Below are 8,958 nucleotides of genomic sequence, written 5' to 3'. Positions count from 1 at the left end.
TTAACCTAGATCGGAATCACACAACGACAAACAACTACGAGTAGCGACTCACTATGTCACTCTCCGTTTCCTAGGTGGGATTTGGCCAATTTATATGTTTCTAATGTACAGGCACTAAATTGACTATCTTACATTACAACTTCTTAGTCTTACGGTTAACGATTGCCTCAGGTTCTCCAATTAACCTCTTGTTCTCGTTCAACCTTAATTCAGAAATGGGAATTATGTCGGGCACACCTCCCGTGAACTTTCTCGAATAACACACATGAAAGGTGTTATGAATACTCTCTAGTTCTTCCGGTAATTCTAGCTCGTAAGCTTGATTCCAGATTCTCTGAAGAACTTTAAATGGTCCAATAAACCTTGGAATCAACTTTCCCCTTCTACTAAATCTTATAAGTCCCTTCCACGACGAGACTTTAAGTGAAACCGAATCTCCAACTTCGAATGATATCGGTTTTCTTTTCTTGTCAGCATAGCTCTTTTGAGCAGCTAACATCTTTTTCCCTAATCACTTACAACTTTTCAGCAATCTAATGGACTATTTCAAGTCCCATAAACTGCTTTTCCTCAGCTTCCAGCCAACATGATGGCATCCGACACTTTTTCCCATGCAAAGCGTGATAAGGTACCATCTTAACACTTAAGTGGAAACTATTATTATAAGTGAATTCTGCTAAAGGTATGTGTTCATCCCAGTTACCTTGAAATTCTAGGGTACATGCACTCAGCATATCCTCCAACGTTTGAATCGTCCATTCGCTCTGACCATCGGTTTGTGGACGGTAAGCTGTATTCAAACACCACTTAGTACCCAATTCCTCTTATAGACTCCTCCAAAACCTTGAGGTAAAACGACTGTCACGATCGGATACAATCGTTAACGAAACACCGTGAAGCCTCACACTTTCCTTCACATAAGAATTCACAAGTTTATCCATAGACCATTTCTCATTGGCTGCTATGAAATGCGCAATCTTAGTGAAGCGATCAACGACCACCCAAATCATGTCGTGACCATTCTTTCTCCTGGGCAGTTTAGTCACAAAATCCATGGTGATGTCCTCCCATTAACCCATGGGTGCGGGTAAAGGTTAAACTCCCATACGGTTTCTGATGTTGTGCCTTAACCCTAGCACAAGTTACACACTCGGCCACATACTTAGCAACATCGAGCTTCATTGTCGGCCACCAATAATAGGGTTTTAAATCCCTATACATTTTTTTTCTACTGCCGGGATGAATCAAGTACATGGTCTTGTGAGCTTCTTCCATTAGAATATCTCTTACTCCGCCCGTCTTAGTGTCACACCCCAAAACCGGAACGGCGGAAACGTTCTGGGGTGGATGACGTCATGTCAAGTATCACAACACATGAATTATAGTAATCATAGTACAACAAAACATTGCATTAATAGTAATAGTTTTACATAGTTTACATAACAGTACAACAAAGTAATACAGGTAATAATATGAGTACAGTTTGGTACTAAGCTATCTTCAACAACAGCTCCGGGAGTGTACTTGTCTAATGCTGACCTGAGAATACAAGTTATTTGAAAAGCGAGTATCAGCATTTTTACAAATGCTGGTGAGTTCATAAGTATTTAGTGTCATTTTATCCAAATAACTTTAATAAAAGTGGTTGTTTTAGGGTATCCATTTCATTAGTGTGTTCTCCAAAAAATCCTATATTTTCTTTAATAAAAGCAGTCTTCTACCAAGACTGGACGGAGTTATGTGGTAAAAAGGTAGCTTTCCCTTAATCGCTATCATTATCAAAATACATAATTTGATTATTAAAGAAAGCAAGGGGAATCAGGGAAATAAGATATGCCTCAGCAGTGAAGACTGTTGACTAAGGCAAAGGAATCATAGACTCTAGGAGAGTATCGAACAAACGACACGCCTGGCTCAGTCTAACAAAGAAAGACACAGACCCCAGACGGTGCCAAATGAAAGGTACAACTGGCAAGGTCGAAACAGAGAATACAGACCGCAGACAGTATCAAATGAAAGATACAGCTAGCAAGGTCTAAAACAGAGATATATAGACCGCAGACAGTATCAAATGAAAGATACAGCTAGCAAGGTCTAAAACAGAGATATACAGACCGCAGACAATATCATATGAAAGATACAGCTATCAAGGTCTAAAACAGAGATATACAGACCGCAGACAGTATCAAATGAAAGATACGGCTAGCAAGGTCTAAAAACAGTGTGACTCTGAGAATGGGTTTTCCAGCATACAGTGTAAATTGCTGGTAAAATACCGTTACCTTAAGGCCATGAATTATAAGCTAACATGGGATACTCGTAACCATACTAACCGACACAAGAGTACCTGACACCCTACAAGCGTCTATAAAATATGACATTTGTCACCCCTTGGCTTGGTAGGCCGTGGACTGTAGCTAGCAGTCAGGGTGCGGGGGTGTCAATCCCGTATAGATCTATACACACAATGTTCGCTCTCCCTACAGGAGAATCTGGTTACCAACTAGACGACGGAGAAGGCCGTGTCCCGAAGATGCATCCCAATTAGTGGGTAGTGGGTTTCATATGTAAGTGCTGAACTAGAGGTAGAGACTCATAACTGGACTGACTAGAGTAAACCTATATGTCTATGCTCATATACATAACATATAAGTAATGAATCAAACGACCTTCGGACGACCATCCGATCCCACCAGACCACATCTCAACGAAGAAAAGGAAATAGGGCGGACAAGCCTTCCTAAGTCCTTTAATCATTATTTATACGCATCTATACAAACACAGACATAGATCTAACTACGTTTGAGTGTGTAACAGTGGAATCATATCATGAAGTATAAGCGTGAACTGATACAAGTGTATCACGAAGTGGAGACGTTCTCAAGTATAACTGTATCACGAAGTGGAGGCGTTCTCAAGTATAAGTGTATCACGAAGTGGAGGCGTTCTCAAGTATAAGTGTATCACGAAGTGGAGGCGTTCTCAAGTATAAGTGTATCACGAAGTGGTGGCGTTCTCAAGTATAAGTGTATCACGAAGTGGAGGCGTTCTCAAGTATAAGTGTATCACGAAGTGGAGGCGTTCTCAAGTATAAGTGTATCACGAAGTGTAGGTATTAACTAAACAGAAATAACGCAGTGGTACCTTAACCAAGTAGAAGTATAAAAACATAGACGAAAACTTTGGAAAACCTTTATATATTAAGAAAATCACGACTTGGTATTCCTTTGTAAAATAAGTTTGAAAATCTTTAAAAATCCTTTGAAAACCTTTCCTAAACAAGTTTAAAATGAAACTTTGATTAAACATCATAAGTAAAAGCTGAAAAAATAACTATGTTTTTAGAAAACCATTTACAGTGTCATTCTCGGTAAAACAGTTAACAGTGTGGTAAATCCTTGTGCATGCGGGTTATCAATCACATGTGATTGATATGATAACTGGCATGTTTAACTTGTATTCCCCCCTATAAAACATGTGAAAACATTTAAAAGGTTCATTCAGGGGTATGAACTCACCTGATGTAAGTAGATCCGATGAAGGTGTCGGTTGGGTGCTCGGTGTCAAGTAAAGACTTGGACACTCTTAATGACCTATTTAACATATGATAACATATGTTCACAAATAATTAGTACATTTAATACTAATCAAACAAGTATACACACCCTAAAGAGCGGAAAACACTTTGGTGAAGTGTTTGGGGTGTCCCGGGTAACATTTAAGGATGTAAATGGCTTAGGAATGGAGTTTACTCTCCAAGAGTAAACTCAACTTATGGTGTTTACGGCCCAGGGACAACTCCCCATGAGTTTACGGCCGTAAACTCATGGTGAGGGGTTTCTAGTGTGTTTAAAGGCCTTAACTTCTTCATGGAATATTGCTAGGTCCAAAACTAAATTGTATGAAGAGATTTAAAGTGTTTTAAGGTTCTATAAGGGAGTTTACGGCCCATTAACCACTCCCTAATGGAGTTCACGACCGTGAAATCCTATACCTAGCTTTTCTTGAAGTTTAAGGTCCCTATTACACTTCTAGTAATTTATAATGAAGTATGAGGCCATTTGGGGGGTTTAAGACCATCATTTGGCATGGTTTGGAGGTGTTTACGGCCTTGGCATATGCCTGGGCCGTAAACTCCTTTTTATCCCTCATTCCTTAGTGTTTAAATGTTCCAAGCCCTAAATAGCATGCCCATAATTTATGTATTAAGCCTAATGGTGGTTTGGGAGTGTTTTTGGGGCATTTTTACAAGTTTAAGAGGTGTTTACGGCCTAAGCATGTGCTTGGGCCGTAAAATCTCTTTTATGCCCTAAAATCTTGTGTTTTGATGATTAAACACTCCTAGACAAATTCCTTAATTGGTTCCTAGGCTCAACGGGACAAGTTTGGGTCATTTTGGCCACTTTTTGGGTGTTTACGGCCTAAGGAGGCTCTTAGGTCGTAAACTCCTTTTTCATGTCTCAATCATGTGATATTTAGGATAAAAAGACAATAATGCACGCATAGAACAAGTTAGGGTTGAAGGTCTTACGTTTAAGAAGCGTTTGGTTGCGGATTCGGGTCGAAAACGGGCGTTTATGAGAGAGTGTATAGAGAGAGGGTGGAAAAGGTTGAAATGGAGTTTACTCCCTCTTATATAGGGGCTTGAATTGAAGCTCAGTGGGAATCTACCCAATACTGTCGTTTAACGGGGCTTTTGGTAGCACCCGATTTAGGGGTCGTAATAATAAAAACTAACTTTTTCCAGTTAAATGGAAATGTAAGGTAAGTGTCTTTATTTATTTTACTACAACTTTAACGACACATTATATAAATAAATAAAGCATTTACTTATTTGGCGACCTCCAATTAACAGAATTTTTATAAACTGGAATATTCCGTTAACGGTAACGAGGTAATGTAACGGAATAATCTTGGGTTGTCACATCATCCCCCCGTTAGAGGGAATTTCGTCCCGAAATTCAGGTCTAGGCAAGGGAATAGGTATGAATGGCCACGTAGAGGTAAGAGGGTACTTCCTATTCTGTTCATCCTTGCATTCCCAAGTGAACTCTGGTCTGTGTTTGTCATTCTAACAAACCTTCACGCATGGGATGCGGATTCCGTCTCGTGTAGTTAGTGGGTTCCGACTGGTGTATCTACGAGGTTAGGGTTCTCAATGGTCTCTATCAAGATGAGTGGGATACGAAGAGTGACATTGGGTAAACACATATCAAGTCTAAGAAGTGGATCGATCTGGTATGAAGCTTGTGTAACATCCGAAAGTAGTAGTGGTCTGACGAGGGTTGGACCAAATCTCCTCGAGGACTCTCAGATGGTCCGAAGCTCTCGGAAGGGTAGAGCTTTTCAGTACTTAGAACATAGTGTACTTCTATGGCAAGATCATCACTGGCGTGATCGCCATTCCGAAGTTCCTAACGTTCTCTCTCATACTGGTAGTGTAGTCCTTCAGGTTGGTTCTTAGGAATCTCGGGTTGTCCTTGGGTTTGCGTTTACTGTCAATTGGCTTTTAGAGACTTTCTAGATCATCGGATGGGTTGTGTGTCTACGGTATCCTTTTACTGTAGGGTGTCTATCTTAAACTCGTGCAAAATGAAACTGTACTTCTGATGCTTGGGGTACGGAAACCCTTAGGGTCGGGGAGATAGGGTTTCACCGGACAAGTGTTGGACTACCTCAAGAGGTGGTTCTACTATTTCTGCGCGAGATAGTATTCATGGAACACCTAGTAGTCCATTGAATCTCTAAGACGTTGGTTTATTCTAGTGCGAAAAGCGCATGCTCTTGCATAACCCCTCGACTAACACCAAGGCTGGTGTCAAGTCTATAATCTCTTCAGGATCTGGGTCATGAGGCTCAACGCAGCTACTTTCGCACTTTGATCAAGTATTCTTGGCTGCAGTGGTTATCTTGTGGTTCTCGGTATTCTAGTGTTTACTTAGGAGAATGAAGTTTATCGTCTACAAAGCGACAGTGACTTCCTCCATGCGAGAGTGCGGAGGATCTTAGGCACTACTAGTCTGTAACAGGATGGACGAAGTGCATGAGTAGTGCGAGCATCTACTGCAACTACTCTTCCGAAGGTTCTGAGTTTTTCTCGGTTTTGGTCAAATCTAGTGAGTATAGGTTCCTATCACTCGGAACTTTCAATCTCTTTACTAACCGAGGGTGTTAGCTACTATGTGGGCTTAACCGGTATGACAACAATTTCGGATTTGTGGTCATTATAGTGGTTCAACCCGCAGTGGTTCTCTTGACTCCAACTCCTATTTTATGGAATAGGATGAAGAGCTTTACTATGTGGTTCGTGGTAGAGCTCATACTTGGCTTAACCACTAATACTTGGTGTATGCAAGCCGTATATAATTGAGGTTGGCAGGATGTTTAGTTGTGCGACTCCACCCCAGACCCACAACCCAACGAGGAACAGGGAGTAGGGAGGAAGCACACATCTTAAATCTTTTTGATCTCAACTATATATCATCTTTATGCATTTACCTGGTTATAGTGGTCAGTCCCATGAGTTCTATCCTCTTGGTTCACGAACCTAGTGTGCGAGGTGCGAAGGGTCTTTCTGGGGGATCTATGAAGTGTGCTTCGGATGGTTATTGTCTTCTGGAGTATCTTGCAGAGTCTTTCGCTTCGCATTCCATATGACTAAGAGAGGTCGGTCAACAGCGCGCGGTGCCCTTCTCCGGGTACTTCGGAAAGTTTAAGGTAAGAGGGACGACTGACGGATTGCATTAGGTTTAATCATTTGTATTATGTTTAGGTTCGGAAGAACCTTTATTTTCCGACATGGCTATGGAGAAAGTTTCCTTTTTACACAACACTAAGGATGTACACATGGTTGCACTACGTCAAACCATGATCGATAGAGTCGTCGAAATTGGCATACTTCGACAGGAGATAATGTGAGGGTCGATAGAGTCATGCACCGAACATGCACACAAATTCTAGGCGTCTAAGGTTTCGTCCTGTGCATCACTTCCGCGGATACTTGGACCAATAGAGTCAACGCGGAACTATAGAGAGTCCTAAGTGTTTCTGAGTGGAGTATCTTTTCATGAATGGATTCTCACGAGGCATTTCTATAATCGCCTAACATATACTAGTCATGTATAATTAAGGTGGGGAGGACTGTTGACTGAGCGACTCCGCTCTAACTCCACAACCAAACGAGGAACAGGAAATGAGGCGGAATTCACTCACTCTAGGTCTATCCATCTTAACTATACATGGTCGTAACGTATATGTTTAGCCATTATAGTTTTACCTAATGAATTTTTAAATTTTATAACAGTGCTGTGACTTTCGCCTTATTGGGGAAGTATTTACATTTGAATTAGCCTTTTAATGTTTTGCGTTAGTTATCCGAGATCGAGAGATGTACCAAAATCTACTAGGTTCCTTGATGCTTCTCCCTAAGCATTAGAGTTAGACTCCTCCCGTGTCTTTGTCTTTCCCTTCGGTTGGGCAGTCCTTCTTGAAGTGTCCCACTTCACCACATAGGTGGCAAACTATACGGGTCGCCACATTGGCGGTTGATGTAATGAACTCAACCGGGGTTCTGTAGACGCGAGCAGTATGCCCCAACATGTGGTACCTAGCACAATAGAGCTCCCGGCAGACACCATGATGATGGTAGCTGCACTTGGTGCAATGGGGAAGGTTTCCTAAGTATGGTCTCCTAGGTGTAGGGATGGGAGGGTTGGTAGGGAATTTGACCATCTCAGCTCATTGCCCTTCGGAAGGTCCTTGTGCCGAGGTACTTCCCTCCTCGATCTTGATCTTTCTCTTCAGTGGATTTGAGTGGGGTTCTTGGGCGGCTGGGTATGTAGAGGTTGGTTGCTGCTGTCCACTACTAGGATCGGAATTTCCGATAGGGATCTTACTAACATTGGCGTTGTTAGCATTCAGTTGAGCCATGACAGCTGTTACGGCTGCTGAGACTGCAACTTGGAACGTAGCTTCATCGAATAAAAGAGTAGGTTTCTTGCTTGTGGACTGGTTACGCTTCTTCAGTGGCATGGTTTTTCCTACACGGAAAGGAATACAAGATAATGAGAGACGATGGCTAACCCTGGACATATCTGTCCTGACTGCATTAGGCATAAATTTTTCCCGTGCCTTGGGTACTGGTTGTCTGAGTGTCGACCTACATCCCTATGATGTAGTCCTGGAAATCAAGGTAGGAGTATGAGTATCGGAGAAAGGCCATAAGATGTGATTCGTTCCTACTAAATTACCTTTTATACTGGGAAAGGTTTCATTCTTCGGCCTGGAGATATTTGAGAACAGTTCGGAATGAAACTGCGGAAAGAGAGGCTTATGAAGGCTTGTGGCTAAACGTTCTCATTAGAGGTGCAGAGATTCGCTCTAATCGTGTAACTGGCAACGGGAAACGACGATTTTACCTAACACATAGCGTGAGCAGTGTAACCACTAACTCACTAAATTGTATTATTTTAAGGGTGTATTAGCGTGACGAACACGAAGGAAAGACACTTCTTGGGTTCCATGTATTGGCTCCCTCTGTCAGCCTCGTATCTTTGATTGGAATCGGCGTGGGTTTCCTTCGGGTAGTTCCCAGGGTTCTCTCCTCGTATGGACATATTGAATTTCTACTCCGCCTTCCTTCTGATTCCGACTCTGGGTGTCATCACTTCATGATGGATGACTGGGAATCTCCGAAGTTTAGGCGAATTTCTCACCGATGTCCCTAAAAGATATAGGCACTTGGTGAATTCAATAGTCTCGACCTAGTTCATTCGTTTCCGAGCTGGAAATCTTCTCAATGAACTTCTTCGGGGTCGGACTTAACTCTTCTGTCAAGCACTGAAGTGGATAGGGTTGTCTACAGGGTTCGTGCGAGAATGGAAATGTCTAAAGAATCCTAAGAGATTATTAACATTTCACTGGATGATCCATATCGAGTCCTGCTACGATAACACAGGG

This window comes from Lactuca sativa, chromosome 8 (assembly GCF_002870075.4).
Source record: "Lactuca sativa cultivar Salinas chromosome 8, Lsat_Salinas_v11, whole genome shotgun sequence".
Taxonomy (NCBI): domain Eukaryota; kingdom Viridiplantae; phylum Streptophyta; class Magnoliopsida; order Asterales; family Asteraceae; genus Lactuca; species Lactuca sativa.
Note: the sequence above shows the minus strand (reverse complement) of the source record.